We start from the raw sequence: 15,022 nt of genomic DNA on the forward strand, positions 1-15,022 counted from the left end.
CCAGGCAGGGGAATGTACCACACCTTAGGGTGGGAGGGCCTCCTATCGTGACTTGGTAAAAACGTGTTGTGACGTCGTTGGGTGAATCCCTCGACTAGTTTATAATTGTGACGTCGTTGGGTGAATCTCTCGACTAGTTTATAATGTGACGTCGTTGGGTGAATCCCTCGACTAGTTTACAAAAAGGTATACTCGAGTAATACCAAACCCTCTCGTGAGAAGAACGGGCCCAGTGGTAGTAAGTTGGTTGGAGCGTGTTAAGGAAAAAGATCTACTTGGACTTTAGATAGTGAAAGTTGACGGAGGGTCAACTGCAGTTAATTTTGATCAAGTTCGTGGAGAATGGCTCCTGAGAGTCTTGTATCCTACCCTGTGCTGTTATACGCTTTCCTACTTGTTGAATTTTAGTTTGGAGTTATTATTTGCTACTTGTTTTATATGATTGCATGTTCGGGGCACCACTGAGCTTTAGCTCACCCCACGTTACTTGTTTTCCTTAATAGGTTCTGGCATTTGAGAGACCTGAAGTCTGCCTTTACCTTTTATGAATGTTGTTTTGAATCAGATTATGTATCTTTCGGCTTGGGTTGCCACTTGAAGCTGGAAAAGTGCAAAACCTGAGTTTTGTTTGACTTGTATGAATGTATTTGAATTTTATGACTTCACTTTGTGGTTTGTAATGTATAAATGTAGTTATGTTTTAATCTGATTGGAGATGTACGTAAGAGTGGATGTTCATTTGTCCAATGGTAATGTTATCTCTGAAGTTAATGTGTTCTTAGTGTTTTGGTCGTTTTAAGGATTGGCTTGTTCGGGTGACGAATTTTGTAATGGTTTAAGTTATACGTCGGAAGGGTTTAGCCAGTTTCCTTGCGTGAGTCTTGGCGAGAGCTAGGCAGGCGACCCGCCAACCCTCTGGTTCGCCCTAGGGAGAAGTGGGGCCGTCACAGGTGGTATCAGAGCTCCTATCGAGCTAGTGCCGGGAGAGGGTTCTCGGACTGTGGGGAATGGCCTATTTAGTGTTGAACTAATTGCTATTGTTAAGGGAATTAGATATGTACGTCGGGTAGGAATCTCAAATATAGGTGAGTTACTCTTGGGATTGGCCAGCCTTAGCTGTGAATTATCCTATTGTCAGATTCTTGTACCCGAGTACCAGATATTTCATTCAATGGTGTATTTGCAAATTGTGAAGAATTTAGTCTATTGCATTATGATGGGACTAGAAAGAATGATTAAATTTGGCAAAGTAGAATCGAAAGGACCAAGTCTAGTTTTTGAAAGTTAAAAGTGAAGAGCCAATAGTGAGATCTTGAAGATTAGTGCCAATTCTGTTTTTAAGACGAATAATTTTACCAGTCGTTCAATGGTAAATGGAATATATGCCATCTCTTACCCAAAAAAATAGGTTTAGACTTAGAATTTGAGTGAAATCATAGTTTAAAGTAGGAACTATGCAGTTGTGAATAGCTCTAAACCTTGAGGAGAGTTTCCAAAATTGAGGTAAGAGAAGTTTGACGAATTTGCCATGTGAGGTGAGTTCTTGATGACATTGTGGCTCCTTAAATTTTATTGGAGGATTATTTGGGGCTAATGTCCAATAGGATAAAGATAACTAGTTGTTAGGTTATTAGAAAAGCCAATGTATGAAATGTTTGAGATCGTGTAGAATACTTAAGAGCCATTGATGTACTTAAGTAATAATCATATTATTTGATTTGATATTAGAAGTAGTAGATCTACAATTTACTAAGAAATTTTGATTAGTGTTACTAATAGGGTAATTGGATTAGTAAATGCACTTGAACGATTGTCACCTTGACTATGTTGGGATGATTATACACGGTAGTCAGTATAAAATAAACGTCTATCAATGGATAAGAGTAAGTCAAGACTCAGGTTAGTGGTGCTTTAACTATTAAGGCAAGGCTTAGATGGATGAAATAAGAAACTGAATTATTTTGCAGTGGAATTCAGAGAAATGTAATATATGGAGTAGGTGGTGATTATTAGGGCAATGATGTTATGGTGAATCGTTGCAGTTTATGAGTCTAAAGAAATATTTATCGTAACATGTTTACAAGTTGTGGATATAACAATTATTGATAACAAGAAGCAGGAAAGGGTGAGAACATGAATAATATGTTAAATTTAGTAAATTTGATCTATTTGTCAGCTTATACGTTTAGAAGAAAGGACAGACTAATGATGAAGTCATGACTTGATAGATCTAGTGAATGGGATGCTATTATTGGGATATTTGAGCATAAAAAAAAATTGAACTGTTGTGAATAAAGGTAGGAATTTCAGGGATCTACCAGCTCTATTATGGATAGAAACCAATAGGTTGGGATGATTGAGTCGGAACTTTGCCATGTTTGGATATTGAATGTACTTAAAAAGACTTGCTTGACTTCTTAAGTGTACCTGAGCTTCATATATGTGGTAATTGACTTTGTTATATGATGTAACTTAATTTTTCATGAATCTATTTTGTAGTAATAATATAAATGGAATGAATGTGTTTCTGGGTTATGATTAATCACATATAATTGATTATTACACATTTGTACATAGACTAGTTGTGAAAGTTATAGAGTTTAAGGAGTGATAACGTTAAGTGAAAATGTCAGGTTGTGATGTTATCTTAGTTATAGATTGTTTAATTCGGTATAACGCTCAGTTGAATTGTAAACTAAAGTAGTTGAATTTTATATACTTGGGAAGCCGATACAACACTTAGATCGGAAAGAGAAAACGCTAAGAAACAAATCTCCTTGGTTAAGATTTTGGTGGAAACATGAATGATTAGATGAAGTGATGTGGAAATTGGAAGATAAAATAAGGAAAGAATACCTGGAACTTTTTACGATTAAAGTGTGAAATTTCGAGGACGAAATTTTCTTAAGGGGGGAAGAATGTGATAACTCGAGAAAATCTTGAATAGACTTAGCCATTATTACCCTTATTTCGTCATTTGAAATATTATAGATAACAAATAATTGGTCAAATTCAATGACTAAATTTAATTATTCTAGAAATTGAGAATTTAGGAAAAAAAAATGATATAATAAATAAATAAAATAATAAGCAAAATGATAGAATGGTGTAAAAAGAAACATTTATATGAATCAAATAAACATATGATATGCATATTATAATTTGAGCCATTTGAATATATTATATAGTTGAAAGTTACATGATTAATTAATTTTCCTTAAAGCTAAATGTGTGGAAATCACTAGATCGATATAAACAAAATCTTTCAAGGTACATGCAAATTAGAATAAATGAAATTTGGAGTTAATGTGTGAGACAATAAAATTTTGGACTCATGGCAAACAAATAAACCAAAGTTAAAAGACCATTCTAACCCTAAAGCTTGAGCAATTAACCATGCAACCGAGAGGATCACCTTCTGGAATGAAATCGAAAGAAAAATAAGAGTTGGTAGGCGGAAAAACCGAGGGAAGCATCTTATATGTTCTTGTCTGCCATTTCCCACCGAAAAGAAATAACCTTGAGCCATGGTTAGAACTACCATGCAGCCAACCGGATACCTGAATTGTAGAAGTAGAAGCTAAAGTGGAGAACTTTGGTTTTATCAACCTACCGACTGAAGAGGAGTTTGAGTGATCAGCTTCTTTAGAGTTAACCACCGAGAGAAAAGTGAGGACCTAGTTCATTCTCTTGCCTCACTTCAAGACCAACCAAGAGAGTGAGAGAGAGAGAGCTCTGCATTTTTTTTTTCTGAGGCAGCAACAACCGAGAGAGAAAACAGAGCAACCGAACAGCTTTCCCATTTCTGCATTCTTTAACCGACCAAAACTGAGAGCCAAGTGAGTGATAAAAGGAGAAAGATAGCCTGCAACACCATATATCAGCTACATCAATGAGGGGAAAAGGATAGCTGGTGCAAGAGTTGGAGGAACCAGAGCCGAGAGAGTAGAGCAATCTGTCATTCTCGAGCTTTAGGAAAAAAAAAGGGGTAAGAATCTACCATAACCTTCTGCTTATTTCGTACAGATGAGAATATATACAAGCTGCATGTTAGTTTTAGCAAAGAACAATAAGTTTAACCGAGGAGAAATCTGATAAAGGAGAGAAAAATTGGAGCTGGACAGAAATGGAGGGAACCGAGAGTTGTTGTTGAGTTGCAGCTCCTAAATAAAATAAATTTTCTGTAATAACCTCTTGGTCATTCATTACACTAGAATATTAAGGTTGCATGCTGGATTTTAGTTAAGAAAAACTAAATTTTGTTGAGGGAAAACTCTGGTTTAGAGATTGGTTACCTGTTGGAACACACTTGGCTTCATCTGAGAGAAAGGAGTTGGTTTTGCAGCTTAATAATCGAAAGTATGGACCAACTATCTTCTAGAAACTCAAGCTGTATATTTACTTCCTTGTGTTGTCTGAGAAACTAGAGCAGAATTGATTACTTGAGTAAGAAATTTTGCAAGAAATAGTTGGAAGTTTCTGCTAAGCTGGCCGAAGGAGGAAAGATGAAAATTTTCCAATTTTCTCCATAGAGTTTGGCTACAGGGTCTTGTCTTGTGGTTCAAACACCTTCTAACACATTAATTCCAACATGCATGGTGAATTTTTAGCTGAAGAAAACTGTTAAGAAAGCCGAGAGGGAGAAATAAACTTAGGATCAGTTTTTCTTTCAAACTCCACTATGTAAACTTTCACATCTGATATTTAAAGCCACTCGGTAGTTTACTACTTGTATTTGGCATGATAAGCTGGAGTTAAAACTGAAGAAATTGTGGAGAAAATGTTGCATATTAAACTGCTACACGGCTAGAAGTTTTACTTGTTCAATACCATAGCTGATGACATATTTTGTGCGTGGCTTCTTGGTGGAAATACTTACTGAACTTGTGTGTTATTTGCTCTAGTTTAGTTAGATAGAATGTATATTAAGTACTTGGTGTTTTAAGCAAGTAAACCGTGGAGCTTTGTTGAACAATTTGAATGATATTGCTGGAACTTATACTTGTTGGCCGAAACAGGGAAGAGATGAACTTTCGTTGAAGTTTTTGAACAAAAGCCTAAGATAGTTTGTTGTAACTATACATATAAATATATATATATATATATATCCGTTTGTAGCATCTTAACCTTGTTTTGAATACTTTAAAGAATTTAAAACTCGAAGGGCTAGTGAAGTGGAACAAATAGGAAAAACATGCAAACTAGAGACTAGTTCAGTCTAAAAGGGAAGAAATAAAAGTTCCATCAGCTTCAATTATTAAGATTAGAATGAAATGATTTAATCTTAGCTCAAATGTTTTATAAGATCTTAAAATTTATATATGTACGTTAACCTTCTTTTAGAGCTACCAAACCTAATGGATTTTGAAGTAATATTGCTGAATTATGTTGAATGGTTGAATTGGTAATGAGATTAAGACTCATATAATGTTTTAGAAACTCTAAGGTAATTTGTTATGACTATATACACGAAATGGCTCCTAATCACTTAAATTAGTTTTTATAATATTTAAGAGACTATAAAACTTGAGAAGTTAAGGTTGTGAAACAAAATTTAATTCACAAACAACCTAGAGCTTAGTTAGTCTTAAAAAGGAAAATAGAGTATCTATAAGCCATAATTAATACTGGATTGAGAAAGTATATTAGTTTAAACATTATACAAGTTTATAAACTTGAAGATAGGTATTTCATGGTTTAAAATAAATAAAGTCAATAAGTTTCGAAAATAAAATGATAAATAAATATTGAGAATGTTATGGTTGTATTTTAAGGTCAAACTTGATTTTAATAAGTTTAAATAAAAGAATAACAAATTATCGACTACAAATTATATATTTACTTTGAACTTATTAACTTGTACTAGGAAGTAGCCGTGAACCAGGAAACCAACTTGAGACTCGAGAGTAGTCATTTGAATCCTTGGTGAGTGTTTTCCGAATTATGTGTATGTATTATGAATATTGTTTAAGTGATTTGGCCGAAATGCACTTGGAAAGTCCAAGACTTGTGGTCTGGAATTGTTTTGATGTCTTGAACTTCCTTTGTTTAATTTTTAGAATTGAACTTGTTGAGACCTAGGGCTAATGATTGATGAAGCCCTAGTGAAATTGATGTTTGAATTGTGATTTTTCTATATTGGCAAATTGGAATATAATGTGCAAGTGAATTGGAATCGTGAAGTCCGTTTTGGTCCTTTGAACTCGAGTACTTTTAAACCAAGCTTTGTTGAAATACTTTGTCCTAGTATCAAGCTATAGAATTGAGTATAGTACGATAATGCTAAAATTCGAGTGTCGGGATTTTTAAAACCTTGCCAACTAGTTAATTCTTTCCTTGGCTTAAACTAGCCTTATTACTTTTAGAAAATAATTGCACTATCTTCTAAACTCTAGATTTTTCGTAAAATTGTCCCTGGCTAGTTGTTTTAAAGGAAATTGTCAAAAACACGAGATTTTAATAATTTTAAATGAAAGACGTAGAAAACTTGCTCGGCAAGAAACCTTATTTGAAGTAAGTTGGTTCTGGTTTGCACCTCTAGAAAGAAATGTATCTTTAAAGAAACCATACGAAATATTTTATCACTTTTACTAGTTTTAATTTTAAGAGAATTGTTGATTTATTTCGAGGAAATAAGCTAGTTATATAGCAGATAATCGTTTATATATAAATCAAGAACTTGTATAGTAAAACTTATAGTTTTAAAACTTGGTCTTTTAGGGTTTAGCGAGGACGTGGACTTCGATTCTCAGCTTGACTTTTGAGCTTGACTTTTGGTGAGTGTCCGTGCTTGTTCTATGACTAAAGTGTTAAAGTGCTTTCTTGACTTGTTATGTAATAATTGGAAAGTGGTTTTCCTGAACCATCGAAGTGGCAGTGTGTACTTTATCGCACTAACCTTTCGAGTGGTGACTTGCTTGAAATGTTTTCTCGAATATCTTGCAATTGTTGACTGTAGCGTGGACTCATCAACTAATCTACTAGGCAGGGGAATGTACCACACCTTAGGGTGGGAGGGCCTCCTATCCTGACTTGGTAAAAACGTGTTGTGACGTCGTTGGGTGAATCCCTCGACTAGTTTATAATTGTGACGCCGTTGGGTGAATCCCTCGACTAGTTTATAATGTGACGTCGTTGGGTGAATCCCTCGACTTGTTTACAAAAAGGTATACTCGAGTAATACCAAACCCTCTCGTGAGAAGAACGGGCCCAGTGGGAGTAAGTTGGTCGGAGCGTGTTAAGGAAAAAGATCTACTTGGACTTTAGATAGTGAAAGTTGACGGAGGGTGTGAGGACCCGTAATTTTCTTAATTGCTAGGTTTTATTTTCTATTAATTGCACGCTTTTCCACATTTTATTTATTCAAAAAATTGTGACAATAAATTTTATGAGTAAAGATGGTTTTGATAACATTTTTCCGAGTATAAGTTAGCTTATGAGATTTTAGAAATGGATACCGGGCGTGGGACCCGCTAGTGCGGTAAGTTTGATAAAATTCGGCAAATTAGGTTAAGTTGTGTATACCGGGTTTAATTTATCAGGTGTGAAGAGATAATTAGAAGTTACCTAGATGGATTATCATTGGAGAGACAAAAGGATAGAGTTGCATTAAATAAGGGTGACAAGTGTCACCTTGTGGTTTATTCTTGACTTTGACCAATTTATTTACCTTTACCAATTAACTAAAATTGACCAAAAATTCATCACTTTCATCCTTCTCTTGGCCGAATTTCTTGGAGAGAAAAGAAAGAAAAGCCTTCAATATTTTCCTTCCATAACTTGCTCCAATCTTCAAATCCAACCGATAAAACTTCAAATCACTCTATAAAAATTCTTCTCTAGGTAGGATTAAGGTTCTTGGTGAAGTGATTTGGAAGAAATTGGTGCTAAGTAGCTTCCTTTGAAGAGGTTGCAAGGTGATTAGCTAGGGAATTCTTTCCTTGGTATTGATAATGTCAAATTAATGACTTATGGTGGCTAAAGATGTGATTTGGTGAAAGATTTCTTGCTTTTAGTTGAGATTGGTGACTTTTATATTTATTCTTGAATTTTTCTGTTTTAAAATGATTATTATTGGGTGGCCATGTATGATGGTTGGAAATGATATAGAATGAAGCTAGAGGGTGTAAGTTGTGGTTCATTGCGGAAAATTTCCGCATTGAAAGGAAATTCTTGAAATTAGGGTTTCAATTCAACCCATTCTGCCTGGTACTGTTCCTCATAGTTAGAGGCCGAGTTAGCCTTGGGTTAAAACATGAAAGTTGTATGGAATGATATTTTATAGATGCCTACAAAATTTCAGCTCAATCGAAGCAACATAGCCCGTGAAAAGACCAAATTACCCATGCTGTCCTGTTTCTACCCGAACATGCTAATCAGCTTCTGTAATTAGTTGTTTTGACCAGGAATACTACTGATTTGGTTGTTGATGTCTTCTTAATAAATATAACCTAGTATCTTAGCTTTCGGATGGCTTTGGAATCAAGTGAATTGGACTTTGGTAGCCTGAATTATGGTTATTTAACCAGAATGCGGTTTGTTAACCTGTTTATACGGTTCTGGTTTGGTACATTGAACTTTTGACCTAGTTTCACTACAAAATGGACTGAGTGACCTTCTGTAACATTGTAGCCCTTTCTGTTAGCTTCGAAACGGTGTATATTTCACCTCCATCCGATAATCGTAGCACCGGTTATGTCCAATACGCTAAATGATGTCAAAACTATTTTGGGTTTTAGGGCTTAACTTTTATTTCCGGTCATTTTCCTAGCTAAATCTTGTATTTGAATGACTTTGAGCCTATTGAACGGCTGTTGTGATGAATTTATATTGTGTATGACTTTGGGCTTGATTGAGGAAAATAATGAAGCCATGATGGCTGGAAAAGTAAGCAAATTCAGGGGAAATGCTGTCCAATTTTTCTAGGCCGTTTCGTCTCTTTAGGTTTGAGTTGCCTTTTGAAAGAAATGAAGGGCTTTTTGGGTCGTTCAAACCCTAGGTCCTCTCGCTACTTTTGTTTCCAAAATCATGTTTTGCACCCTTGTATTAGTAATTATTTGGTGAGGCATATGACTAGTAGTCGAGCCTCACTTGTGTATTCTGTTTACTCGATTTTGGATGTGAAACTCTCAATTGTTTTACTTTGGTTCTTTTTGGGTTTCTTGGTGATTAAAGCCAGTTTGAAGTAAAAACTTTTGAAGTATCCGTACTTGAACCGGTGAGTGTACCACTCCCCTCACTTGTTGCTTAACTTGATTTCTGCACTTGCAATCTGTGTTCTGAATGATTGTACTATCTGTTTAATCTGTTTGAGACGAGGGTGTACTTTATCACACTCCTTCTCTTGTCTGTATGTATGCCTCTTGATTATATGTAATCTGTTATCTGTATCTAAATCTGTTATCCGTATCTGAGTCTGTTCAGACGTCGTTTGGAGACTGGTATCCAACGACCTTTCTGTGACCTCTGAGCTCAACACCTGTGACTAGTTATTCGAGTCGGACCGGCAAGGGCCTGGTCGATTAGATAACGAACCACGGCAGTCTGTTTTGGGATCTTTGGGTATTGAGACCCTTGATTCCGGTATGCTCGAGTATTACCACTTCTGTTCTGTTCGGCGTTCGGGCCCGGTAGGGGTATGTTTGGTGGACGAAAATTGGTGTAAAGTGGGGTCTACGGATATGTTGGTTCTATGTACGTTGACGGAGAGTCAACGGGTTCGAATCAAGTACTACAGATGGAAATCTGGCTCCTGAGAGCCACCTGTATCCTTCCTTTTGAATCACTGTGTCTAAATGCTTTCCTTTATATCTGGTATATGGATCTGATTGATTAAATGTGAAAGGCCATGATTTTACCCCTATATGTTTGGTGCCTCATTGAGCGTAAGCTCACCCCTTTTTGTTGCTTTTGTTTTCCTTACAGGGAACCACTTTTTGGGACTATGATGTTTTGAAGCACGAGTTGAGCTAGTTTTAATATATTTTGTAAAGCTCCTCGATAGTTGGAAAAACCCTAAATGTATTTTGATCCAATTACCTCCCTTTTGTTTTGTAAATTACAAACGTATGTGTATAACACTGTTTAACCCTGTTTATGTGTCCAATTTGGTTTGAAAATGTTTTTCCGAGTTGTATGACATGGCACCCACTATTCATCGACGATTTTGATTTTCATTTGGCTATTTTGCGATTTTGACTTGTTTGAGCTCGCTTTTATTCTCCCGAAACGTTTTAGATCGTGTTTAACTGCACCGTGAGTCCTGACGAGAGTTGGGCAGGCAGTCCGCCGAACCCTTTGGTTCGCCTTAGGGGAAGGTGGGGCTGTCACAGGTGGTATCAGAGCTGCTTCGCGTGGTCTCTGCGCGGAGTGAGCTTGGGCCAGTGATGTTATGGTCCTGATTTCGTGAATGTGTCTAAGTGCTCGTTTGAGCATAAGCTATGAACCGTGCATGTCATAAGTGTAAAGATCTTTATCATGGGACTTGAGGAAGTTAGGTAGGTTTGTCGGGTAGGAAATGAATCTTTAATATGGATGATTTACTCTTGGGACCGGTCGGCTCGAGTTGTGAATTATCTTAGATGGGATTCCTGCGCCCGAATACAAAAGAAATGAGAGCCTAGGTTAGAAAGGACTTGGGCGAACTAGAAATGTGATTCTATGGAATTTTGTGTGGTTTGTTCGAGTGTTAGTAAGCATGATGAACCTTGATTAAGATATAAATGGTGTTGTTCTCGTAGATTAAGGACGGAGCCCTAGGGGGGAAAAGCTTTTCGTTAGTTATTCTTGTATTCGTGACCTAATTTGTTTATAGTACTTTTGGATGACCCCGCTACTTTTATGAATTTTTCATATTTGTATCTAATTGATTGCTACTGTGAGAACCCGAATTTTTCATTTTCTAGGTTATATATTTTTTTTTTCATGGCTTGTTTTCTGCATTTTCATGATTAGAAAATTTCTAGATGAATTTAAGGAGCAGATATAATTTTTAGATGTTTTTCTAGTATCGAATGGATTTTGAGAAATTAAGAGCGTATACCGGACGTGGGACCTACTAGTGCGAAAAGTTCGAAAAAATTCGACCAACTAAGTTAAGTTTTAGATACTGGAGTTAATTTATCGGGTGTTAAGAGATAAGTAGAGGTTGCAATTTGGATTGATATGAGAGAGACAAGTTAGGTAGGTATTTAATAAAAGGTGACAAGTGTCACTTGGCTATTGGTTGGACCATTTGACTATTATTGCATGTCTTACCAATTGACTTAAATATCTTAAAAATTCACCAAAAATCCCTCATTCTTCTCTTCCTCTTGGCCGAATCTCTTAAGCAAGGAAAGAAAGAAAACTCTTCAAGATTTTGGCTTCCATCTTGCTTCAATCAACTTACTCAACCATCCAACCTTGATTTTGCTCCATAAAACCACTTAAGGAAGTGTTGGTGAGTTGTTGTGTGGAATTATTTGGAAAGCTAAGGTGACCAATAGCTCTCTCTCTCTCTCTTGTTTTAAGGTAAGTTGTGAAGAACCACCCTCCTCCTTTAATTGATGCTTAAATCATGCTTAGTGGTAGTAGAAGATGCAAGTTTATGGATTAATTCTTGATTTGTGGTTGAAATGATCAAGTTTTATTATTTTTGGGGATTTTTCTGTTTTAATATAAGCATGATTGTGTGGCTATCTATGATGATTGGAAATGGTCTATAATGACTTAAGGAGGTAGGAAAAGTGATTAATTGCAACCAATTTCTGGTTTGGAAGAAATTTCAGAAAACTAGGTTTCTTGAGGGAGCATTCTGTCTGAAATTTTAGGTCCTAGATAGAGGCCTAATTGGCCTTGGATTAAAACATGAAAGTTGTAGGGAATAACATTTTATAGGTGCCTACAAAATTTCAGGTCAATCGGAGTAGTGTAGAATGAGATAAGTCGAAATTACTATTGCTGTTCTGGTTTTACCCGAATGTAAGAATTGCGCCTGCAATTGGTTGTTTTGGCTGGAATTGCTTCCAAATTGGTTGTTGAGGCCTTCTGATGAAATTTATCCCTGTTTCTTAGCTTTCAGCTGGTTTTGGAATTTCTGGATTTGGACTTGTAGAGCCTGAGTTATGATGTTTCCTCTAGAATGCATTTTGGTGAATCTGTTTTACGTTTTTGATGTAGTATCTTGCATTTTCGATCTGTTTGCACTCAAAACTGGGTTGAGTGACCTTCTGTAATATTGTAGCCCTATCTCTTAGCTTCGAAACAGTGGGTCTTGGACCTTCATCCGACAATCGTAGCGCCTTTGGTGCCATTACCGCAAAATGACGTCAAAACTGTTTCTCTGGTTTTGAGCTTAACTTTCATTTCCGGACTTTTCCCTAGCTTGACTTGTACTAGTACTACTTGGAGCTTGCTGAATGGCTATTGGATGAACTTGTTGTTGTGTGTGTACCTTTGGGTTGGAATGAGGAAATAATGAAGCCTTGATGGCTGGAAAAGTAAAGAAAGATAAGAGGAAGTGCTGTCCGAATTTTGAAAGGATTTGTTTGCATTGAGTTTGTGAACTAAGACTTGGATTTGAGCAAGGCAATGATATATGATGGATGGTTCCTGAGCCATGGAGGTGAGTGACCCCAAACTATTGTTAAAGCTTCTTATGAAATGTTTCTTGCATTATTTACTCGACTGCATCTCATGCGTGCTTGCATGTGAGTTCATGACATGATTTGGCTTCAATGAGTTCTGGGAAAGTCTTGTGCTGGACACCAACGTCTCCACTCTGTTTATGGTTCATGTTCATGTTTATCTGGAGCTCAAGAAGGGGCTCCCTCTGAATGTTAATGTTAATGTTAAATGATCTATTTGAGCGTTGGGTGTTCAAGTGCTATGATTTCCCTGGCTCACGAGAGCACTAAACGAACATTTGATCTCTGAATCATGACATCATCGAAATGATCGAAATGCAACATTGTGAAATATATTTGTTTACTGGTTACTCGCTGAGCTTCTAGCTCACCCCAAAAATATTTTATTCCCCTCCACAGGGCTCAAGGCGAAGGAAGGACTTGTTGTGCTTATTCACGTGTCTGGATGGCCTATATCTTGTACAGTTTGGATTTGGAAATAATTTTATGTATAGTTGAGAATTATTTCCGCTTTGCTTTTGACATGTAATTATTGGAGAATTTGATGTAATATTTGAGTTTTATCTTGTAATCTGTTTGAGGAATGTAGTGAACGACTGAGTCCCGGCGAGAGCCGGGCAGGCGGCCCGCCGAACCCTCTGGTTCGCCTTAGGGGGAGGTGGGGCTGTCACAGTTGGTATCAGAGCTTAGGCTTCAGATTCCTGTAGTGTATCCTAGGCTTGAAGTTTAGGATGCCGGACTGTGGGATTTGATTTGATTCGATTTGACTTGAAAGTTAAGCGATTGAGGGAGAAAACCTATAGCTGCTTCGCGTGGTCTCGGCGCGGAGTGACCCTGGACTAAGTGGTGAATAAGTATGAGGGACTAAGTGAAGCTATGAATTGCGAATGTTATAGGCCTTAAATCTTTCTCATGGTATCTGAGGATCATAGATAGGTATGTCAAGTAGGAATTCCGATTGTAGATAGTTTACTCTTGGGACTACAGCTCGAGATGTGAATTATCTTATTTCGGATTCTTGTGCTTGAGTACTCCAGAGTTGAGACGCTGCTAAGTACTTGAGACTTGCATTTTGGGAACATGAACAGGCTTTGTCTGACTAGAATGAGCACAAGAGGACAGGGACATCTAGTTTGGATAGTAAGTGATGTGAGGGACTGGACGGGCTGATACTGGGACGACTTCACCTTTTTCTTTTGATTTACCTGTATATTGTTACTACATGACGTTAGTATACATGTGTGTACATGGTTATCTGTCCAACTTGATATGTATTTGTGTATTTGCTTATCCGTCTTCTTGATATGGCATGTTATGTGCGTATATGTTTATTGGTGTATTTGAAATGCTAGAATTTGTTCCTGTAGTCAATTTACTGTGTTTATTTACTAAGTTACCTTTTGGTAAAAAGAAAAGAAAATAGAGAGGGAAAACATATATATGGACCGGAGACGTAGTCGTGGACGTGGAGCTAGTCGTGGCCGTGGAGCTAGGCAAGCTCAAGGACCGAGAGAAGAAAAAGAAACAGTGGCCGAACAAGAACAGGGACCGAGGGTTGAGGCTGGACTTTAGATAGTGAAAGTTGACGGAGAGTGTGAGGACCCGTAATTTTCTTAATTGCTAGGTTTTATTTTCTATTAATTGCACGATTTTCTACATTTTATTTATTCAAAAAATTGTGAAAATAAATTTTATGAGTAAAGATGGCTTTGAAATCATTTTTTCGAGTATAAGTTAGTTTATGAGATTTTAGAAGTGGATACCGGGCGTGGGACCCGCTAGTGCGGTAAGTTTGATAAAATTCGGCCAATTAGGTTAAGTTGTGTATACCGGGTTTAATTTATCAGGTGTGAGAGATAATTAGAAGTTACCTAGATGGATTATCATTGGAGAGACAAAAGGATAGAGTTGCATTAAATAAGGGTGACAAGTGTCACCTTGTGGTTTATTTTTGACTTTGACCATTTTACTTACGGTTACCAATTAACTAAAATTGACCAAAAATTCATCACTTTCATCCTTCTCTTGGCCGAATTTCTTGGAGAGAAAAGAGAGAAAAACCTTCAACATTTTCCTTCCATAACTTGCTCCAATCTTCAAATCCAACCGATAAAACTTCAAATCACTCCATAAAAATTCTTCTCAAGGTAGGATTAAGGTTCTTGGTGAAGTGATTTGGAAGATATTGGTTCTAAGTAGCTTCCTTTGAAGAGGTTGCAAGGTGAGTAGTTAAGGAATTCTTTCCTTGGTATTGATAATGTCAAATTAATGACTTATGGTGGCTAAAGATGTGATTTGGTGAAAGATTTCTTGCTTTTAGTTGAGATTGGTGACATTTATATTTATTCTTGAATTTTTCTGTTTTAAAATGATTATTATTGTGTGGCCATGTATGA

The sequence above is a fragment of the Coffea eugenioides genome, chromosome 1 (genome assembly GCF_003713205.1).
Source record: "Coffea eugenioides isolate CCC68of chromosome 1, Ceug_1.0, whole genome shotgun sequence".
Lineage (NCBI taxonomy): Eukaryota > Viridiplantae > Streptophyta > Magnoliopsida > Gentianales > Rubiaceae > Coffea > Coffea eugenioides.